The sequence below is a fragment of the Triturus cristatus genome, chromosome 5_1 (genome assembly GCF_964204655.1).
Source record: "Triturus cristatus chromosome 5_1, aTriCri1.1, whole genome shotgun sequence".
NCBI classification, from domain to species: Eukaryota; Metazoa; Chordata; class Amphibia; order Caudata; family Salamandridae; genus Triturus; species Triturus cristatus.
The window spans coordinates 899,766,090-899,787,259 of record NC_140587.1 but is presented as its reverse complement, the minus strand read 5'-3'; positions in this window follow the sequence as shown (position 1 = coordinate 899,787,259).

Sequence of the window (21,170 nt, the reverse complement as noted above, 5' to 3'; positions counted from 1 at the left end):
CAGACCCACTGGGACACTATCACACCCACTCACAGACTAACTAAGACACTCACTCTTGCACCCACTCAAACACCCACTCAGACACTTATGCACCCACTCACAGATCCATTTCACACACCCAGTGAGGCACTTATGCAGCCACTCCCAGACCCACTCACACGCCCATTCGAACACTCAGTTAGACACGTGCACTCACTCACACACTCACTCTCTAAGGTTACAGGTTACAGTTCGGAAATAAAATTTAAGAAACCTTAAAAATGCACTTAAAAAAAAAAGGTTTCAGGGACGTTATATTTAGAAAACATTTTTAATAACCTAGAAACTCACTGAAGAAAACAGTGATGTCATTAGAGTTGTCATCAGTGATGTCACTGACCATGTCATGAGTGATGTAATATGTGGGGTTATAAGCAGTGTATTGCTAGGGCATAAGTTATAGTTAGCTAAGCTAACTATAACAGATGAATTGACTGCTTTTGTACAAGTGAAATTTGAGCCTAACTATAACCTCCCTGTAACCTTTGTAATTTTCAGTGGATTTCTAAGGTTTTTTAATGTTGTTTCCTAACTATAATGTACCTAAAACAGTTTTTTCCCCAGTATTTACATATATATATATATAAATATCTATATATATATATCGATATATATTATCTACTGGCGGTCGCCAGTAGATAGTTATAGTTAGGACTGAGTTCCCATAGGAAATCTGAAAATTCTATTTTGAATAACTTTGGCGCCGGTTGACTTATCTTCATGAAATTGTCAAAACTAATGGGGCGCTCCGCTCAGCTCCTACCCTGAAAGTCTCGGGGTGATTCGTCAAGCGGGGGCTGAGAAAAAAGGGGGGTCCCAAAACGCGTTTTCCCCACGCATTTTCCCATAGGACCTTTAGTCGAAGGTACAGCCCGAACGGCAGAAGGTAATTACAGCAAATTTGGCAAAAAGGTAGCCCTTGGTTCACACTCGTGCCTTTTGCTTAAATGGTGTAAATCCGTTCAGTAGTTCCTGAGAAAATCAAAAGTAAAATCACATATATATCTGGGCGGAGCCTAACCACACATCTCATCGTGAGATCTGATTGGCTGTCAGCACTTCATCCAAGAAGTGTTGGTAGCCATCTTGTGACAAATATACATGATAGCACCTCATTAAAAAGCACTGCGTTTAATAGAAGGTTTTAAGACTTTAGTTACATTATAAATCATTTGTTGATGGTACCATACCCATTTTAGGAATTGTGGTGTGTTCTAAGTGATTTTACCATGTGAAAAAGCCTTCTGCTGTGATATCATGAATCATGTTTGCGAGAAAAATATTTTCTCATGCTTTTCCCACAGAGGTTTGGAAGGTGATCTATAAGCTAAACTGAGAGCATATTTTCTCTAAATTCACATTATCTTTCTCAGTCATGTGAGAATGAAGTCTGACATTCTCAGTAAAACATGTACATCCAACAAGGGCAGAGACTGTCAGTTGATTCCTTTGTGTTCTACTGCAGCTTCCCAGAGTGTTCTAAAGAACAACTAGAGCGCTAACAGTCCTACTTATGACAAACGTATGGCACACCTGAAGCCATCTTGGCTGGAATAAAGTGGTAACTCTTAAAACATTTAATTTAAAAAGGAACAAAATCAGGGGGTTCATTTTGCCATGGAAAGTAGGATTAGTGCTGCAGAAAGAAAATTTAGGGCACATTTTGAGTGACTTCTCAAATCCTCTTCTATTTCATTAAAAAATTCTGACATGCAGACTGAAACATGCACTTTCAATACCAGCAGCAGACTTCCCTGGTGAGCAGTAGCTTTACTACAGTGATCTAATCAGCAACTAGAGTGCTACCATTCTGAATGTATGGCAAATGTGTGACACATCTGAATGCCTTCTTGATGGAATCAAAGTAAAAAACTGAAAGTATTTCCTACTGAGGAGACTGTAGTAAATGAGGTAATTAGGAAACATCATAACAAATACGTCTCCCAAAATGGCCACCAGAGACAAAAGAGCCTAAATGTAGCCCAAATATCACCCAGATGTAGCCCAAGTATAGCCCAATGACAGAATGTCCCAGAGTGTTCTAACGAACAACTAGAGCGCTAACAGTCTTACTTATGACAAAAGTATGGCACACCTGAAGCCATCTTGATTGGAATAAAGTGGTAGCACTTAAAACATTTAATTTACAAAGGAACAAAATGAGGGGGTTCATTTTGCCATTGAAATTATGATTAGTGCTGCAGAAAGAAAAATTAGGGCACATTTTGACTTCTCAAATCCTCTTCTATTTCATAAAAAAATTCTGACATGCAGGCTGAAACATGCACTTTGAATACCAGCAGCAGACTTCCCTGGTGAGCAGTAGCTTTACTACAGTGATCTAATGAGCAACTAGAGTGCTAACATTCAGAATTTATGGCAAATGTGCGACACATCTGAATGCCTTCTTGATGGGACCAAAGTAAAAAACTGAAAGTATTTCCTACTGAGGAAACTGCAGTAAATGAGGAAATTAGGAAACTTCATAACAAATAAATCTCCCAAGATGGCCACCAGAGACAAAAGAGCCCAAATGTAGCCCAAGTATCACCCAGATGTAGCCCAAGTATAGCCCAATGACAGAATGTCCCAGAGTGTTCTAATGAACAACTAGAGCGCTAACAGTCTTACTTATGACAAAAGTATGGCACACCTGAAGCCATCTTGATTGGAATAAAGTGGTAACACTTAAAACATTTAATTTAAAAAGGAACAAAATGAAGGGGTTCATTTTGCCATAGAAGGTAGGATTAGTGCTGCAGAAAGAAAATTTAGGGCACATTTTGAGTGACTTCTCAAATCCTCTTCTATTTCATTAAAAAATTCTGACATGCAGACTGAAACATGCACTTTCAATACCAGCAGCAGACTTCCCTGGTGAGCAGTAGCTTTACTACAGTGATCTAATCAGCAACTAAAGTGCTACCATTCTGAGTTTATGGCAAATGTGTGACACATCTGAATGCCTTCTTGATGGAATCAAAGTGAAAAACTGAAAGTTTTTCCTACTGAGGAGACTGTAGTAAATGAGGAAATTAGGAAACATCATAACAAATATGTCTCCCAAAATGGCTACCAGAGACAAAAGAGCCCAAATGTAGCCCAAATATCACCCAGATGTAGCCCAAGTATAGCCCAATGACAGAATGTCCCAGAGTGTTCTAACGAACAACTAGAGCGCTAACAGTCTTACTTATGACAAAAGTATGGCACACCTGAAGCCATCTTGATTGGAATAAAGTGGTAGCACTTAAAACATTTAATTTACAAAGGAACAAAATGAGGGGGTTCATTTTGCCATTGAAATTATGATTAGTGCTGCAGAAAGAAAAATTAGGGCACATTTTGACTTCTCAATTCCTCTTCTATTTCATAAAATAATTCTGACATGCAGGCTGAAACATGCACTTTGAATACCAGCAGCAGACTTCCCTGGTGAGCAGTAGCTTTACTACAGTGATCTAATGAGCAACTAGAGTGCTAACATTCAGAATTTATGGCAAATGTGCGACACATCTGAATGCCTTCTTGATGGAACCAAAGTAAAAAACTGAAAGTATTTCCTACTGAGGAAACTGCAGTAAATTAGGAAATTAGGAAACTTCATAACAAATAAATCTCCCAAGATGGCCACCAGAGACAAAAGAGCCCAAATGTAGCCCAAATATCACCCAGATGTAGCCCAAGTATAGCCCAATGACAGAATGTCCCAGAGTGTTCTAATGAACAACTAGAGCGCTAACAGTCTTACTTATGACAAAACTATGGCACACCTGAAGCCATCTTGATTGGAATAAAGTGGTAACACTTAAAACATTTAATTTACAAAGGAACAAAATGAGGGGGTTCATTTTGCCATAGAAATTATGATTAGTTCTGCAGAAAGAAAAATTAGGGCACATTTTGACTTCTCAAATCTTCTTCTATTTCATAAAAAAATTCTGACATGCAGACTGAAACATGCACTTTTAATACCAGCAGCAGACTTCCCTGGTGAGCAGTAGTTTTACTACAGTGATCTAATGAGCAACTAGAGTGCTAACATTCAGAATTTATGGCACATGTGAGACACATCTGAATGCCTTCTTGATGGAACCAAAATAAAAAACTGAAGGTATTCCCACTGAGGAGACTGCAGTAAATGAGGAAATTAGGAAACTTCATAACAATAAATCTCCCAAGATGGCCACCAGAGTCAAAAGAGCCCAAATGTAGCCCAAATATCACCCAGATGTAGCCCAAGTATATCCCAATGACAGAAGTGTGAAAAACACTTATTTGTTGGGTATTTGCAGTATTATATAGTGCAGACTTGTCAGGTATTGGAGTGCTTTACATGAGCATTGGTTACATCACACAAGATCAAATTCATTTTGGTTGTAGACATGGGGAGATTAAGTGATTTGACCAGAATCACAGAATGTTGAGCTGAAGCAGAAACTCCAACCTGGTTCCCCAGTTGCAAAGTCTGCAGCTCTGGAAGTGACACCACATCCTCTCCCGTAGGTGCAACATTTAATCAAGTGGTCAACTGGATAAAAAAACATAAAGATTACAAATAATTTAAAAGTTCTTTGTTGCTATTTGAAAACTCAGAAAATATGTCCTCATTTTAGATTTTTAGAGCACTAACCATAATTTTGATGCAAATAAGACCCTCTCATATATGTAATTTCCAAAGGAAATACTCTAGGTATTACAGTTTTGATTACATCAAGATCACGTCAGGCGTTCCACACTTTTGTAATAAATATAGAATGTTAGCAATCTAGTTGTTCATTGGGATACTGTTGAGAGGCAGAGGCCAGGGGCACGGACTCTGAAAATTGAAGGCAGGTAGGAGAGTGCAGATGCAACAATTTGACCACACTGGGCAGGCAAGAAGGGCAGTGGCAGCACAACAGACTATGGAGGGCAGTGGAAAGGGGGGCAGGGGCAACAAACCAACAATACAGGACTGGCAAGAGAGGCTGTGGCAATATAATAGACCATTGTGGGCAGAAGGAAGAGGCAGTGGTAGTACAACCATACATGCCAACGGACCCGTTTCAGCCAGGAAACGTCCAATGTTTTTAAGCTCAAATAGGCTTTATTTGATCTGTCTCCTATCTACAATCTCCTCTTTTTCAATGTAACTCAAAGGGGAAAATCAATACCCCAGTTTTTTTTCAAAATCTCCATCTTACCAAGTTCAAAATGTTCGCAAGCATGGTACATTGGATCATGGTAGGCAGGAGGAATTGGCGTAGGGACATGGACTCGGATAACAGAGGACAGGAGGGACATGGAGAGGTGCACCAAACTGACCCTACAGGGCAGGCATCAGGGTTTGCAGCAGCACAATACACCACACAGGGCATGCAGGAGGGGAGTGCAGCACAACAATCCATAGAAAGCAATAGGGAGGGGACAGGACCATGCACATGGACAACAGAGAACAGAGGGGAAAGAGGCAATGGAAGCTAGCTGACCATAATGGACAGACAGGAGTGAAAGCTGCAGCATAACAGACCATAAAGGGCAGGAGGGACGGATCAGGGGCATTACAATGGAACAGACAAGCCAGGAGCGAGGGAATAGGGGTCTGCACATGGAAAAAGAGGGCTGGGGGCAAGGGGGCAGGGCAGGAGCAGCAAGATGACCATGGAGGTCAGGCAGGATGGGCACTAGAAACAAGACACACCATGGAGAGCAACAATGAGACTATGATGGCATACACACAGACCATGGAGGGAAGGTGGGAGGGGGTCGGGGCAGCTAGCTGACCACACAGGGAAGGTGGGAGGGGCCATGGCAGCATATAAGACCTTGCATGGCAATCGGGAGGGTTAGTGGCGGCACAATGGCTATGATGGGCAAGAAGGAGGGTGCAGGGGCATGCACAAAGGACCATGGGGGATAGAAGGTAGGGTCAGGACCTAGGCACAGACAAGAGAGTTCAGGGGAAGGGGCCTCACAACAGACCGTGCGGGGCAAGCAGGAGGAGCAGTTGCAGCACATAGACCAGGGAGGGCAGAAGGGTGTGGCAGTAAAATGGACCATGGAGGACAGGAGGAAGGGGATAGGGGCATGGCATGTGGACAGGCAGTGTGGAGGTGGCAGGGACAGGTTACAGTCATCTCACAATGCTAGGCAGGTGGGAGGGGAGTGGCAGCTCAACAGAACACTCAGAGTAGATAGGAGTGGCAGGTCCATGGAACATGGTGGGCAAAAAGGATGGAGTAGGGGCATGCACAAAGACATCGGAGGGCAGGGGGAAGGAGAATAGGGGCAGCAAGCTAAGCACAGAGGCTAAGCAGGAGGTCAATGATGGGCCATAGAATTGGGCAATGGAGGGCAGGAGGAGTGGACTGGTACATCATGCTAAATGGAGGGCAGTGGCAGCACATCAGACCATGCATGGCAGGAGGGAGGAGGCTAGTCCGTGGATTCAGACAACAGAGGATAGGGGGAGGTGGATGGGGCAGCAGGTTAACTGTTCAGAGAAGGTGGGTATTAGGAACTTTATTGTTCTTAAAATGTGTGTCTGTGCAAACTACTTAAAATATGAACAAGTATGCAGCATAATCTCACTTTTATTCAGGAAGAAGAAGACGTATGTGACTGTGACTCCGGATTCACTTGGCAGAAACACCCCCTGACCCTCCACCCCCCATCGCAAAATGTAATGCCCGTGAAAAGGGTAGGTGGACGCAGTGTTTATAGAACATAGTCCTGAGAGCACGATTCAAAATGAAAACTAGATATAGTATATGGTATAAACTATGCACCAAAAAGTGTGATATAAGATGAACCGGGGCGTGAAATATAATATGCAATACATTGTGCACAATGACAGATTCATTGGAGAGTGCGAGATAGCACAGGCACTAGCGCGTGCTATGCGATATGCGCCTTGGCGTGTAATATGCAGAGGGTAGTGTTGTGTAACCTAACTAGTCTCTAAAGTTGTAATATAAAATATGTGCTGGGGAGTGTAACGTTGCATATGCACTGTGACAAAGATATGGATCCCAGATTGTAATATGTATGGCATAGCGCTGTGCATTATAACATAGGCATCGAGGAAGGCACGTTAGATGGGGCAATATAACCCATGCGAAGGCAAGTGTCACATGACATATTCACGGGGTGGTGTTACAGTGCACATGGGCTAGAGAGTGTCATAGCATACTCACTAGCTGGTGGAATACAACACAGAGGTGTGAGGCACTCGGCGGGCACTGGTGGGTGTAACACAGCATTGGGCTCAGCCAGGAGCACGCTGTGACTCTCAAGTGACGTTCGTCTCCTTTCCAGAGAGTAAAATAAAAAGTATTACACATCCGGCGGTGGATGTGTGTTTTATTAACCGTGAGGGAGGTATCATGCATAGTTTGGTCGAATTTTTGTCGAATCCACTTTGAATGGCTTGGTGTGCGTGTATATTAAATGTGCCCGTCAATAGCTACCCATGTTTGTATAAATAAACGACAAGGGTGTCTACTTGGAGAGTACCCACCGGCGGGGGCGCTGGGATTAGGCACGGTAGGGCGTCAGACACGTCAGAGCTTCACTAGCGGTGTAAATACATTCCATGTGGATTCATTCTATGCATAGTCGCCTTTTAATGAATATCACACAAATCGTCATGGTGATAGGTACATACGGTTTGTCCAGCATGTCCTAGGTTTTTCTATAAATATATTTATAAAAAAAATAATAAAAAACAAATGCCGGCCCAGGGGAATGGGATCCCCAGGGCCATAATTGGCCTGAGGAGGGGAGCAACGCAGCCCCCTCCTAAAGAATAAAAAAAAAAAGGCCATGACCCGGGGGTTGGGGTCCCCGGGGCCGATTAAGTCCTTGGGAGGGCCAAATTAATTTTTTTCAACAAAATAAATTAGGGTGCAGGCCCTGGGGGATGGGGTCCCCAGGGCCAGTAAATTAGAAAAAGAAGGGGGGCCACACAGCCCTCCTTCTTAAAAAAATAAAATAAATAAAAGACCGGCATTGCGCTAGAGGCCACCCCCCCTCCTTGCAGCACTCTGCAAATGGCCCCCTGGCCAGTTGTAAGTTGGGGAATTAATACCCCTTCAATAGCCCAACAGGTATCTCCAGAATGCGCCAGGGAGCTGCGTTGCAGACTGGTGTTCTGAGGCCACGCCCCTTTTTACACCTCTATGCAACGCAGCTCTGTGGCGCTTACTGGAGGTACCTAGTGGGCTAGTTTGACCCTATGGACCCTTAGGATTCAAGGGGACTTAATCTCTCAACTTAGAACGGCCACAGGGTGCGTTTACACAGTGGTGAAGAGAGGGGACGGGGCCTGAGGTGACGTGTGCAAACACGCCCTGTGGCGCGTTTTAAGTTGGGGAAATAATTCCCTTTCAATCCTGAGGGACCCTGGGGGCCAACTAGCCCACCAGGTGCTTCCAGTAAGCGCCACTGCTCTGCGTTGCAGAGAGGTGGTGCAGGCCGTGCCCCTTTTTCCACCTCTCTGCAATGGCGCTTGCTGGACGTACCTAGTGGGCTATTTTGCCCCTAGGGATCCTCAGGATTCAAGGGGACTTAATCTCCCAACTTAAAAAACGGCCACAGGGCGCGTTTACACAGTGGGGAAGGGAGCGGACGGGGCCTGAGGTGACGTGTGCAAACACGCCCTATGGCGCGTTTTAAGTTGGGGAAATAATTCCCCTTCAATCCTGAGGGCCCCTGGGGGCTAACTAGCCAACCAGGTGCTTCCAGTAAGCGCCACTGAGCTGCGTTGCAGAGAGGTGGTCCAGGCCATGCCACTTTTTACACCTCTCTGCAACGCAGCTCTGTGGCGCTTACTGGAGGTACCTAGTGGTCTAGTTGAAGCCTAGGGACCCTCAGGATTCAAGGAGACTTAATCTCCCAACTTAAAATGGCCACAGGGCGTGTTTACACAGTGGGGAAGTGAGGGGACAGGGCCTGAGGTGACGTGTGCAAACACGCCCTGTGGCGCGTTTTAAGAGGTAGTTTCAATCCCCTGCCCTATTATATACTAGGGGCTTACAGAGGAGGTCATGCTGATCACAGGGGGACCCCAACGCATAGTGTTCCCTAGTGTATGTCGGTGTTTTCACTGTATTCTGAGTGTCTTTTAACATAGCACTGGCTCTAGGACTGGTTAGTCAGACTCAGTTACCACCAGTATCCGTCTGAAAAAGTTGAGGGTACAGGATGATTTTGCAACAAGGCTTCTTTCTGCTCTTCTGTTTGTTCTTTCTGCACGTTATCCTTCTTCCTGCACTTTTCTTCGTATTTGAGGACTTCTGTTGCTTCTTTCTGCATTTCTTTTTTTTATTTCTGTGCGTTTTTTCTTCTTTCTTCACATGTCCTATCTCTGTAGGCATAGTTAGAAATTAGCATTTAAAAAACCTTTGAAATTCACTGGAAAAAACCATAGGTTTCAGGCACGTTATAGTTAGGAATTAGCATTTAAAAAGCCTTAGAAATTCACTGAAAAAACCATAGGTTTCAGGGTCATTATAGTTAGCTGGACTTTTCACTCGTACAAAACCATTGAAATTCCCCTGTTATAGTTAGTTCAGCTAACTATAACTCGCGTGCACACAATGCACTGCTGATGATGTCACATATTATATCACTGATGATATGGTCAGTGATATCACTCATGACATCACTGATGACATCTCAAAGGACATCACTGATGACATCACTGATGACATCATCAAGTGAATGTGTGTTTTTCTGAAAATTACATATGTTTTATATATGTATATCTCAAGGTCGATGGAAGAATAAATGGGTATATAAGTGTCTAAATGGATGATTTTTTTTGTGAAAAATTGATTGTATAACTGACTGATTAAGTGTATCTTAGTGAATACATGGCTTAGTGAGTAATGTTTAAATATGTAAATATCTGCATCAGTCTCTCACTTTGTGTATAAGTGGCTGCATGGGTTGGTGAGTAGCTACGTGAGTGTCTATATAGGTTATCAGTTGGTTTTTTGAGTATCAGTATGAGTGTCTGAGTGTCTGTATGGTTCGGTGGGGGGTATTACATAGTGCATAGGTGCATGAATGAGTGACTCACTGTTTGTATGTGTTGAAGACAGCATGTGTGCAGGACTGTATGGGTGGATGAGTGTGTGCATGGGTGTGTTAGTGAGTGAATGACTGTCTCAATAGTCTCTTTATGAGTAACTACATATGTGTTAAACTAGTATATGTGACTATTGGTGTATATACGTGAGTATATGTGAGAGTGAGAGATTGGAAGAGTTCCTGTATGAATAAGTATGTGTTTCTCTAAGTCATTGTTTAAAAGACTAAGTATGTGTAAGTTTCTGTAGAAGTAAGTGTGGTGGTGTGTGTATAACTGTATATGCAAGTAAATGGATGTTAGATTCTTTATTAGCATGGGTGACTATGTGTGTGAGTAACTCTATGGATGAGTGGCGTTGTGTAACAGGATGTACAGGTGTATGAGTACATATGATGAGTGAGTACATGTATGAGTGACTGTATAGGACTGTTGGTGAATGAGTGGATGTGTATGTGGATCTTAGAATTACTGAATAGGCCGTTGTAACTGATATTGGTATGTCCATTGTTTTGAAAATGTTAGTTTCTATTTTTGAATGTGTGTATCAAAGGTTATATTAGGGGGAGAGGAGGTCTGCCACTCTATCACAAGGATGATGTCATCAGTGATGTCATCAGTGATGTCATTTGAGATGTCATCAGTGATGTCATGAGTGATGTCACTGACCATGTCATGAGTGATGTAATATGTGACGTCGTCAGCAGTGCATTGCGTGCGCGCGAGTTATAGTTAGCTGAAATAACTATAACGGGTGAATTTCAATGGTTTTGTACGAGTGAAAAGTCCAGCTAACTATAACACCCCTGAAACCTATGGTTTTTTCAGTGAATTTCTAAGGTTTTTTAAATGCTAATTCCTAACTATAACGTGCCTGAAACCTATGGTTTTTTCAGTGAATATATATATATATATATACATACATTACCTACTGGCGGTCGCCAGTAGGTAGTTATAGTTAGGACCCTCTTACCATAGGAAATCCGCAACATTCTATTTTGAATAACTTTGGCGCCGGTCGACGAATCCTCGCCAAATTTTCAAAATAGGTGGGGCGCTGCGCTCCGCTCCTACCCTGAAAGTCTCGGGGGGATTCGTCAAGCGGGGGCTGAGATAAAAGGGGGGTCCCAAAACGCGTTTTTCCCATGCATTTTTCCATAGGACCTTTAGACACAGCTACAGCCAGAACGGCTGAACAGAGTTAAATGAAATTTGGCAGAGAGGTAGTCCTCAGGTCAAGGAAGTGCCTTTTGTAGGTTTGGTGTAAATCTGTTCAGTAGATTCTGAGAAAATAGCCTTTAAATCAATATATATATCTGAGCCAGCTTACGGTGCGCTTACGGTGCGCTTACCGTACGCGTACGGTGACGTGCGCGAGCGCGATTCTGATTGGCTGTTCGATCTAAGTAAACATTCGAATCGGTCGAAACCAGGAAGCGGCGGCCGCCATTTTCTCTCTCGCACTCTGAGGGGGGCAGCAAAAACAAAGACAAAAACCATCTAAAGGGGCAGTATATTCAGTTCTTAACCACCCAGCATCGATATAGGTGTCCCCCAACAACCCCCAAGGCCAAAAAAACAATTTTATTTTTTTTCGAAAAATCGCCGATTACGCTTACCGTACGCGTACGGTCAAAATTATATAAAAAAAAAAATTATCCACACTCTCCCCACCCCGTGTGCAAATGGTGCCCCAAGGGCACCATTTGTGCATGGCATACAAAAAAAATAAAAGTACAAATGAATACCTTTTCACAACGAAGCGCATAATATGTCCCCCATGTGCGCACGGTGCGCGAAGCGCATCGTGCGTACATGGCCCATCCCGCATAACGTGGGCACGCGGTGCGCGCAGCGCACCGCGTGACCACTGTGCGTGCACGGCACTAACTGCGTAAAGTGGGCCCGCGGTGCGCGAAGCGCACCGCGTGCTCACTGTGCGCGCACGGTGCGCGAAGCGCACCGTGCGCGCACTGAACGAACTGCGTTAACTGGGCGCGCACGCCACGAATGGCGTAAAGTAACTTAGCATTTAAAAAACCGTACAAATTCACTGAAAAAACCATAGGTTTCACACACGTTATAGTTAGGAATTAGCATTTAAAAAACCTTGCAAATTCACTGAAAAAACCATAGGTTTCACACAAGTTATAGTTAGCTGTACATTTCACTCGTAAAAAACCAATGAAATTCCCCCGTTATAGTTAGTGCAGGCAACTATAACTCACGCGACCGCAATCCTCTGCTGATGACATATGTGTCTTTATGAAAAAAAAATATTTGTAATATATGTACAGCTAAAATTTAATGGAAGAAGACATGGGCAAATAAGTGTCTAAATACAGTATTAGCATCAGCAGAGGATTGCGGTCGCGTGAGTTATAGTTGCCTGCACTAACTATAACGGGGGAATTTCATTGGTTTTTTACGAGTGAAATGTACAGCTAACTATAACTTGTGTGAAACCTATGGTTTTTTCAGTGAATATATATATACATATACATATATATTCACTTAACAAAATCAACTGTTTATATACATATATATATATATATTTGATATATATGAGTGTGTGTAAATATGTTTGTGTGTAAATATATATATGTGTGTGTGTGTGTGTGTGTGTGTGTGCATGTGCGGGTGTGTGTGTGTGTGTCTGGGAGATTTAGGTGCTTGCAAGTTTACACAGAAAGTACAGAAGTTTCATATAAAACCACTGATCCAAGCGCAACCCCTATCAAACAGCGCACTCTGTTATTTGCTTTCTGATCCTAATGCAGCTTTTAGATAATGCGAATAGATCACCGGCCACAATGATCTGACAAGATAATGGAGCTCTCATTGCTGCCTGATTAACTTGGCTGTAGGGTTCCACCTCGACCCTTTCGGCATGATGGTCCTAATTAATAATGATTACTCCCAAAATGTGCAAATGGAACGATAAACGAAGGACCAACTAATTAACTGCAACCATTTCTACTAATCATTAGTTAACTTCCCATTTTGTCATCATTACACCGAGGCGCATGCAAGGACAGATAAAACAGGGTCAGCCCTTTTTGCCCCCATAAACCTGACAGCCATATTTTCTTTCCCAATAAAAGACAAACAAGTAATTAAAGTGAGAGCTGAAGTAAGAGCCGCACAATTCGATTACTTCAATATTCCACTGGTGGGTGAAAGAGAACCATTTTTCAAAATAAGTGCTGAAATCATCCCATTTCTCAGGCATACTTCAGTGAGGAAATTGTTTTCTTTCCCTCCTGAATCCGTCTGTTTCACCTGAAGGATTTATTTTAATTCCAGCAGGACACAAAACACACACTTCTAAAGAGAAAAAAAATGAGGAAATAAAAATGAATATATAATGTTGAGGCATCTTAAATACATTATAGAAACGTAAAGTGCATCTTCTTTATTTTTGGATAGCCAAAACGTCAGAAGCTTTAAAGTGGGCGGTTGATTTAAAAAAACGAAAAATTATTAAGAACATCCATTCTCCAGCTCGCATACAGTAGGAGCATCAGCAGAGGAGAAAACAGACACAGCAGAGACAGTGTGAAAGGAAGTGATACATCAACACCCGGAAATGTAAGGGGACTGGTCTTGCTTTGAACTGTGTCAAAGAAAAGCTCTTGGTAATCCTCCCATGATCCTGCACAGTCCCCCGTGGATACGGTACCGTTGCTAGTGAAGTACTTGCAAATGGAAAATACCAGAAAGGATTCGCGGTTCTGTGGAGCGACTTAGAGTGGCATTACACCAGCCACTCCGATTAAGACTTTTACTGTCACCGGGATCATTTGAAAAGAAACTGCCAAGCTGCATTGCTCGTCTGACCTGAATTATTTAGTAATTGCTTCACAGGCCTACGCTGTGTACTTTGTCCCGTGGAGAAGTCGTTATCAATGATACGAACAATAGATGTCGATTCATTCAAATGTACACAATGCAAAAATGTTGCTGCCAGGGGATTTTTTCCTTCCGGAGTTTTACATCGAACGAACTTAACCCGAAGGTATCAGAGCGCTTTTACATGAGCACCAGTTGCGTTACTGAGACAAGTGATTTGCCCAGAACTAAAGTATGCTGAGTGTTCCTGTGCCGAGACTCGGACCCGGTTCCGCAGCGTGGAGGTTGACGGCTCTAGCCGTTAGGCCACATCCTTTCCCAATTTAGAGTTAAGTATTTGAAATATGAGGTTCTGCCACTCGAGAAAACCATTGTCAACCGCCCTTTGATGCATACGGTAAGTCAGACACTCATGCAGCCCGTGAATATTTATGGCTTGGTTGTCCGGAACTGCTCCCCATGAGGCATCAACGGGGGCACGGGCGTGCCCTCATAACAGTCTCAGTAGTTTACCAACTAACTCTACCAATGGTTATGAGAAGAAGAGAGCTTTAACAAACATGCTCTGTAAAGACCCCGGAGAAGAGATAACCAACATTGCCAGAGTTCCACGTCAATCTGACAGGAGGTCAGATACTTCTGTTTGAGATTGCAGATGACTTAATTCTACTCTCATTAGTCTGAAGTCATTGCTGTCTCTTCCACTCTCATCGTCACAGTCCTCACTCTGCACAGGTGACTCATCGCCTGGAGATTTGCAGCTGTAATTTCACTTCGGAGCAGAAAACTTCTTTCTGGACTTCAGGTCCAGAAAGAAGTCTTCTTTTCTATTTTCTATTTCTAAAAAAGTCTATTTTTAGTTTGTTTCAAAGAAGTCATCTATATACTTACCTTCAGATATAAGTGTAGGCTCAGTGGCCTTGCACTGGAGTCTTGAAACTTCAGGGGAGGTAGATTTGTTTCTGAGTTTATGGTTTAGAATAATGCAGCTATCCTCCTATTGCTGTGCTACTGACAAAGTGGAGCATGAATTGTTGACGAAAACCCCTTTCCTCACAAAGGGCTGGTCCTTATTTAGTGACCCTTATCGTAGGTGATGTGCAAACTTAGCAGCGACGGCTCCTCCGCAATGGTAGAGGAGCGTCTCCCCACTGGCTCAGCCAGTGGTCGAAAAATAAAACAATATTGTTTTATTTTTCGGCTGTTGACCGAGCCAGCATGTGTGGGGATGGGCCGGGCAATGAGGAGGGCAGGGAGATAGAGTGATGTGCACTATTAACTAGGCATGTCTGTTTGGCCGGCCATCTTAGGCTGGCCAAACAGACATGCTCGTTAGGTTTTTCCAGTCTGGCTGTATTGAACAGCCAGGTTGGAGAAACAGCATAGTCTCCCTGACCTGAGCGGAGCATCAAAGCAGCCCGCTCAGGCCAATCCCCCCGCTGCTCTCTTGCAGTATAGGAACAGCACAGGGATTAGATGGGGAGTCTGCTGTTGTCGCAGTGTCTGCTGCAACCAGGAAGCAGAGTTGCTCGGAGGCGCGAGGCGGCAGAAGCAGCATGAGGTAAGTAGTATTTTTTTTCTCCCTCACTTCCTGCTCCCCCCTCCCATGCACACCCCCTCATGCTCCCTCCACCCGCCCATCACTCTCGATAGATATCAGCCACCACTGAAACTTAGTTTAAGTCCCTTACCCGATGTATATCATTACTCCACAGTATCTGAATCTGTGGTGTCTAAAGGGGTCTCTATCTGACCTGCTTGCACCATACTCTTTCAGTTAGCTTTCCATTGACCACTTGACCCACATAGATCTTGAGGGCGCAGGGCGCAATGTTGCATCTATCTCTCTTAGCCAGATTTCGATGTTGTAATTTTCCCCAAGTTTTCCTAGGCATTCGTTTCTCCACCCTCCAAGCAGTCTTGCTTTGTTATGGCCATGTTATTGGGGCTGTATTATGGTTAGTCATCCTCTTCAGATGCACAACACTGCCATCTTTTTTGTTATGTATGTATATCTTTAGTTATATCTTTAGTTTAGCGCGGGTCCACGTGTCTGCTCCCCCTTGCTGCCTCCATTGTTGGTTTAGCCTGGAATTGTTCCCGATTATGTGTTAATGCCCATTGCCCCGTTATATTCTGCTGTTTTTGTTTATGCTTATTTATTTTCCCTGCTCGCTAAACCTGACGATTTCTAAACTTGCAGTTCAATTCTCCTCTGCTTGCCCCATAATATCTGTTATTGCTCATTCATTGGTTTTCATCTATACATGTTTATTTTGCCAGCTCTGCAAAACCTGCAGATTTTTAAACTAGTTGTTTATTTCTCCTCTGCTTGCCTCTCAATATCTGTTTTTGGCCATTGCTCCTTGTTGTATTCTGCTGCTTTTTGTTTATGCTTGTTTTTTTGCCTGCTCTGCTAAAATTGTAGATTCTAAACTTGCCATTTATTTCTCCTTTACTCATCCCGCCTCCTACTGGCTTTCTCGCTGTTCCTCCCTCCCGCTCCCCCGCTCTCGCCGGCCCTGCCCACTGCCTCCCAGTGACCCTCCCACCTCTCAGGACCCACTTAATGGAGGTCGCAGCATGACTGCAAAGCAGACGTGCAGAGTGGGCGCGATGCCCTTATGGCAAAGGCAAGCCCATCTGTACCGGTACGCACCTGGAATGTGCCAGGAACCTTGGCCCTCCAGCTAGCCACAGATACCCTGCCACAGATCTCTGAGCCCTAGACCCCAGCTGCCGCAACAACTTCTTCTGCATCACTTTTCCGTGATCAATGGTAGGACCTTTTTCCTGCCACCGTTGCCATTTCGCCTGCAACTCAGGACCTCCTGCCCTCACGGAAACCTGCTCCACACACATACCCACCCCATAACCACTTCACTGCCTCGTGCACAATGCCCAATTGCTCTGCAAACACACTACTGAAATCTGAGACACCATCACTCCCCTTACCCTCAATGTTATCTTCATTACAGAGACAAGTCGCAACCCCTCCTCCTCCCCCAACATTGCCAGCGTGATGTCCAACGGCTACAAAATGATACACCAGGACCGCCCCACAAAAACAGTGGAGGCTTTACCATCATCCACAAAGAAACCATCCACTGCACCACCACCGAAGATGACACCACACCGATCATGGAGCACCTTAACTTCCAACTCTATTCCAATGGCATAACTGCCATCACAGGCACCCTCACCTAGAGACCCGCAGGAACATGCCCCAGTTTCTGCAACACCATCTCCGAATAATTTGACTGGTTCGCAATTGACTCCAAGCACAACATCTTCCTCGGCGACCTCAACTTTCACCTCGATGACCCCAAAGATGCAAACTCCACCAAACTCTTAATAAGCATGAGCAACATCGGGCCCACCCAACTTGTCATGGACACTTCTTCAACCCGATCTTTATGGCCAGCGACAGAGTCAAGTACAGTCATGCAACTAAACTCACCTGGACCTATCACCCCATGATCCATTTCACCATTGCAGGATCCCAATGCACCACCCCAGGTCCTCCAGCTCTCCCACTGCAACTGGAACAATGTAATTGACATCCAAAGGACGCACACCCTTAATACCACCCAGCCCAAATCCGAATCCAGAATTTCTCCACCTGGATCACCAACTACACCCGATAGATTTACCCCCATCAAGCCAGCAAGGACCAGCAGAACCACCAAACAAGTCAGTTGGTATACACCAGCACTCAGGACAATTAAGCAGAGCTGAAAAAGGCTAGAGAAAAGATGGCGCACCAGCAAAGGTTTCAGAGTTTGAGCCACCTTCAAATCAGCCCTGAACATATACCATCAACACCTAAATGGCACGAGAAGAAGCACACGGACAGACTGCATCAAATCAAATTCCAATCCCACCAAGGAACTCTTCAGCATAATCAGAGGGTTTGCATGCTTGTCAGCCACTGAGAAGACAAACTCCACTTCCCAGGAACTCACTAACTCCCTGGCCGTCTCCTTCCACAATAAGATATCCACCATCTACAGGAGCTTCGAACCCCAACCCACCGACCTCTACAATCTCCTTACACAAACACACGGCACATACAACCACCCGCTCACTGCATGGGAGTAGCTCACCACCGAGGAGACCACAGTCACATGAATTATTTTCACTCTGGAGCCCCCACAGACCCAGCCCCAACCATGTCTTCAACCTCAGGAGCAAGGAAATCAGTGGCAAACTCACCGCAATTCTCAATGCATCCATCACCTGGGCCACGTCCCCCAATAGATGAAAGCACACAGAGGACAGACCCTCCTCAAGAAACCCTCCGCTGACCCCACTCAACTCAAAAACTACCACCCCATCTCTCTGCTCCCCTTCCCTGCCAAAGTACCCAAGAAGGCCATCAATCGCCAACTCACTGAACGACTCCTAATTCGGTTTCAATGCCAACACCTCCCAATTTGGCTTCCATGCCAACCACAGCACCGAGACCCCCCTCATCTCTGCCACCGACAGCATCACAACCCTCAATGACCATGGGAAACTGCGGCCCTGATACTCCCTGACCTCTCAGCAGCGTTCAACACCGTATCAAACCACACACTCATCAAGAGACTCCACCAAATCGGGATACACGGAGACGCCCTCAAGTGGATTGCATCATTCCTCACAGGACAAACCCAGAGAATCCACCTAGCACCCTTCATCTCGGGACCCAAGAGCCTTCTGCGGCGTCCCTCAAGGGCCATCACTCAGCCCTACCCTGTTCAACACTTACATGACGCTCCTAGCCAATATCATCAGAACCCATGGGCTCAACATCATTTACTATACAAACAATGCTTTGCTCATCTTCATACGCTCAGAAGACCCCACCTCCATGGGGATCAACTTCCACAACTGCATGATGAGTGTCACTGACTGAATGAATACCAACTGCCTGAAGCTCAACACAGACAAGACCAAAATGCTGATCTTTGTGAACAACACCACTCTATGGACCAACTCCTGGTGGCCCTCTGAACTCGGGCCCACACCAACAGACTGCACCTGCTACCTTGGCATCATCCTGGACAGCAAACTCACCATGAAATGCCAGATCAACACCTTCTCCTTAGCCTGCTTCCACGCCCTCCCCATGCGCCGAAAGATCTTCAGATAGCACCCTGGTAACACCAGGAAAACCGTCACTCAAGCCTAGTTACCAGCCAGCTGAACGACAGCAACAAGCACTATGCAGGAATCACCACCAAACTCCTGAAGAGACTCCAGATGATTCAGAAAGCAGCCGCTAGGCTCATTTTGACCACCCCAAATGGACCCACATCACCCCAACCTCCGGAACCTAGACTGGCTCGCCATCCAGAAAAGATGCCACTTCAAGATGCTAACACATGCCTACAAGGCCCTCCACAACCTAGGACCAGCATACATTAATCACCGCCTGAACTTCCACCAACCCTCCTGACATCTGCGCTCCATCTCCCTTACACATGCTCCCCGCAATTGCCGAAGCTACAGTGGAAGACCATCATTCTCCTACCTCAAATTCAAGTCCTGGAACTACTTCCTTCTTCACTTTCAAATAGCATCCTCCCTGCAGAAATGGACTCAAAACATGGCTTTTTGACTGAGCCTACCAAGAAACCAGCCCCTGGATACCCTCTCGGGTGATTATCCACTTTCTAAATTCAATTTGATTGATTGATTGATAGTTTATTTTATAGTGTTGCCTTCCCCACAATTACTGCAGTCTATACAGAAAGTTACTACTCTGAATCCAGTCACTATAGACTCATTCTTCTTCCATATTTAGCATGCCTTAGCACATATCATGCAACCAGGGCTTCAAGTTGGCCTAATGTTCTATGGGTTGATGGTCTGTGGACTAATGATCTATAAATACATTTTTTTTAAATGATGTATCCAAGTAAAGGTTTTTTTGCTGTTCTAAAAATACCAGGTGCTTTTACTTTACCTTGCGATTTTTGCCATGCTGCACTATTTGTCTCTACAGTATTCACCGGGGTTCACTGAGCCACCTGTTTCTTCCTGCTGCTGCATATACATAAACCCACAGAGCTATTTAGAATTCACTGCATAATAAAGATGCCCTTTACTAAAATGCTAACCATAAGAAATGTCATATAGGGGAGATGAGCAACAGAACACCCCAGGCTGCAGGGTATGGTGAGGTGCTAGAATATTTGGGAATGGACCTGTGCGAGGCCCTAACTCCCCAAGCTCAGTCACCTAACAAGTTGCTTAAAGAGATGTGTCTAAAATATATTGAACTTGTAGTGTGGGGCTGAAAGTAAAGCTATGTCAAAAAGCCATGAACAGGCAGCATTCTTGGTGATGAGAAAAGCTGGTAATAAAAGCTCACTGTTTGCGATAGACCTAAGGTTAAAAAATCACAATGTTATGTAAGTAAACGGCCACTAGAGATAACCCGTCCTCACAAAAGGCCCATGTGGCAGAATTTGCCAAGTATTGCCCTGGCTCTGACGAACAAAGTATTGGGGACTATTCAGAGGGAGGTGAATACATAATTTGAAAAATATATATGAATGAAGGATAGCTCTTATATCTGCGTTGATGGAATGTCTGCTGATAAAGCACTGACCTCATCCAATGTTTGGTAAAAGTGGATTGGGTGGAAGGGATTGTACTTTACGAAGTTTTCTTAGCTAATACAATCCCCCCTTACCAAGGTGAATACTATAAACTTTGCAGCAATAGAGATCATTTTGGAGGTGCTGCACACTATCAAGTGAACCCCGTCTAACTTCTTTTTGTAGGTCTGGGAGAAAAGGGGGACAACGAACAACCAAACCCAGTATTTATATATATATTAGGGATAAAGTACCCCCAGCCGTACTTTATAAGGATATTGCAAGTCATTGAAAAGTTCCATAACCATATAGAGGAACAAGGCCAAAGGCCACATTCTTTTATAAATTTTACGGAACTCTGAGGAGACTTGTAATATCCTTATCATGTACAGCAGGGGTCCTTTATCCCATATAATTCATAGACATACCATCAACTTTCTCACAAACCACTTAAAACCTCAGTGCATAGTCTTTTATATGAAAGAGTGTGCATATTTGCAAACATGAAGAATACAAATAATAATGTCTATTGCAAAATTAAACACAGTGAAAAACCTGTCAGATATGTGTTGCCTAATGTACACAAAATATATGAGGAAGTAACATTCTAATAT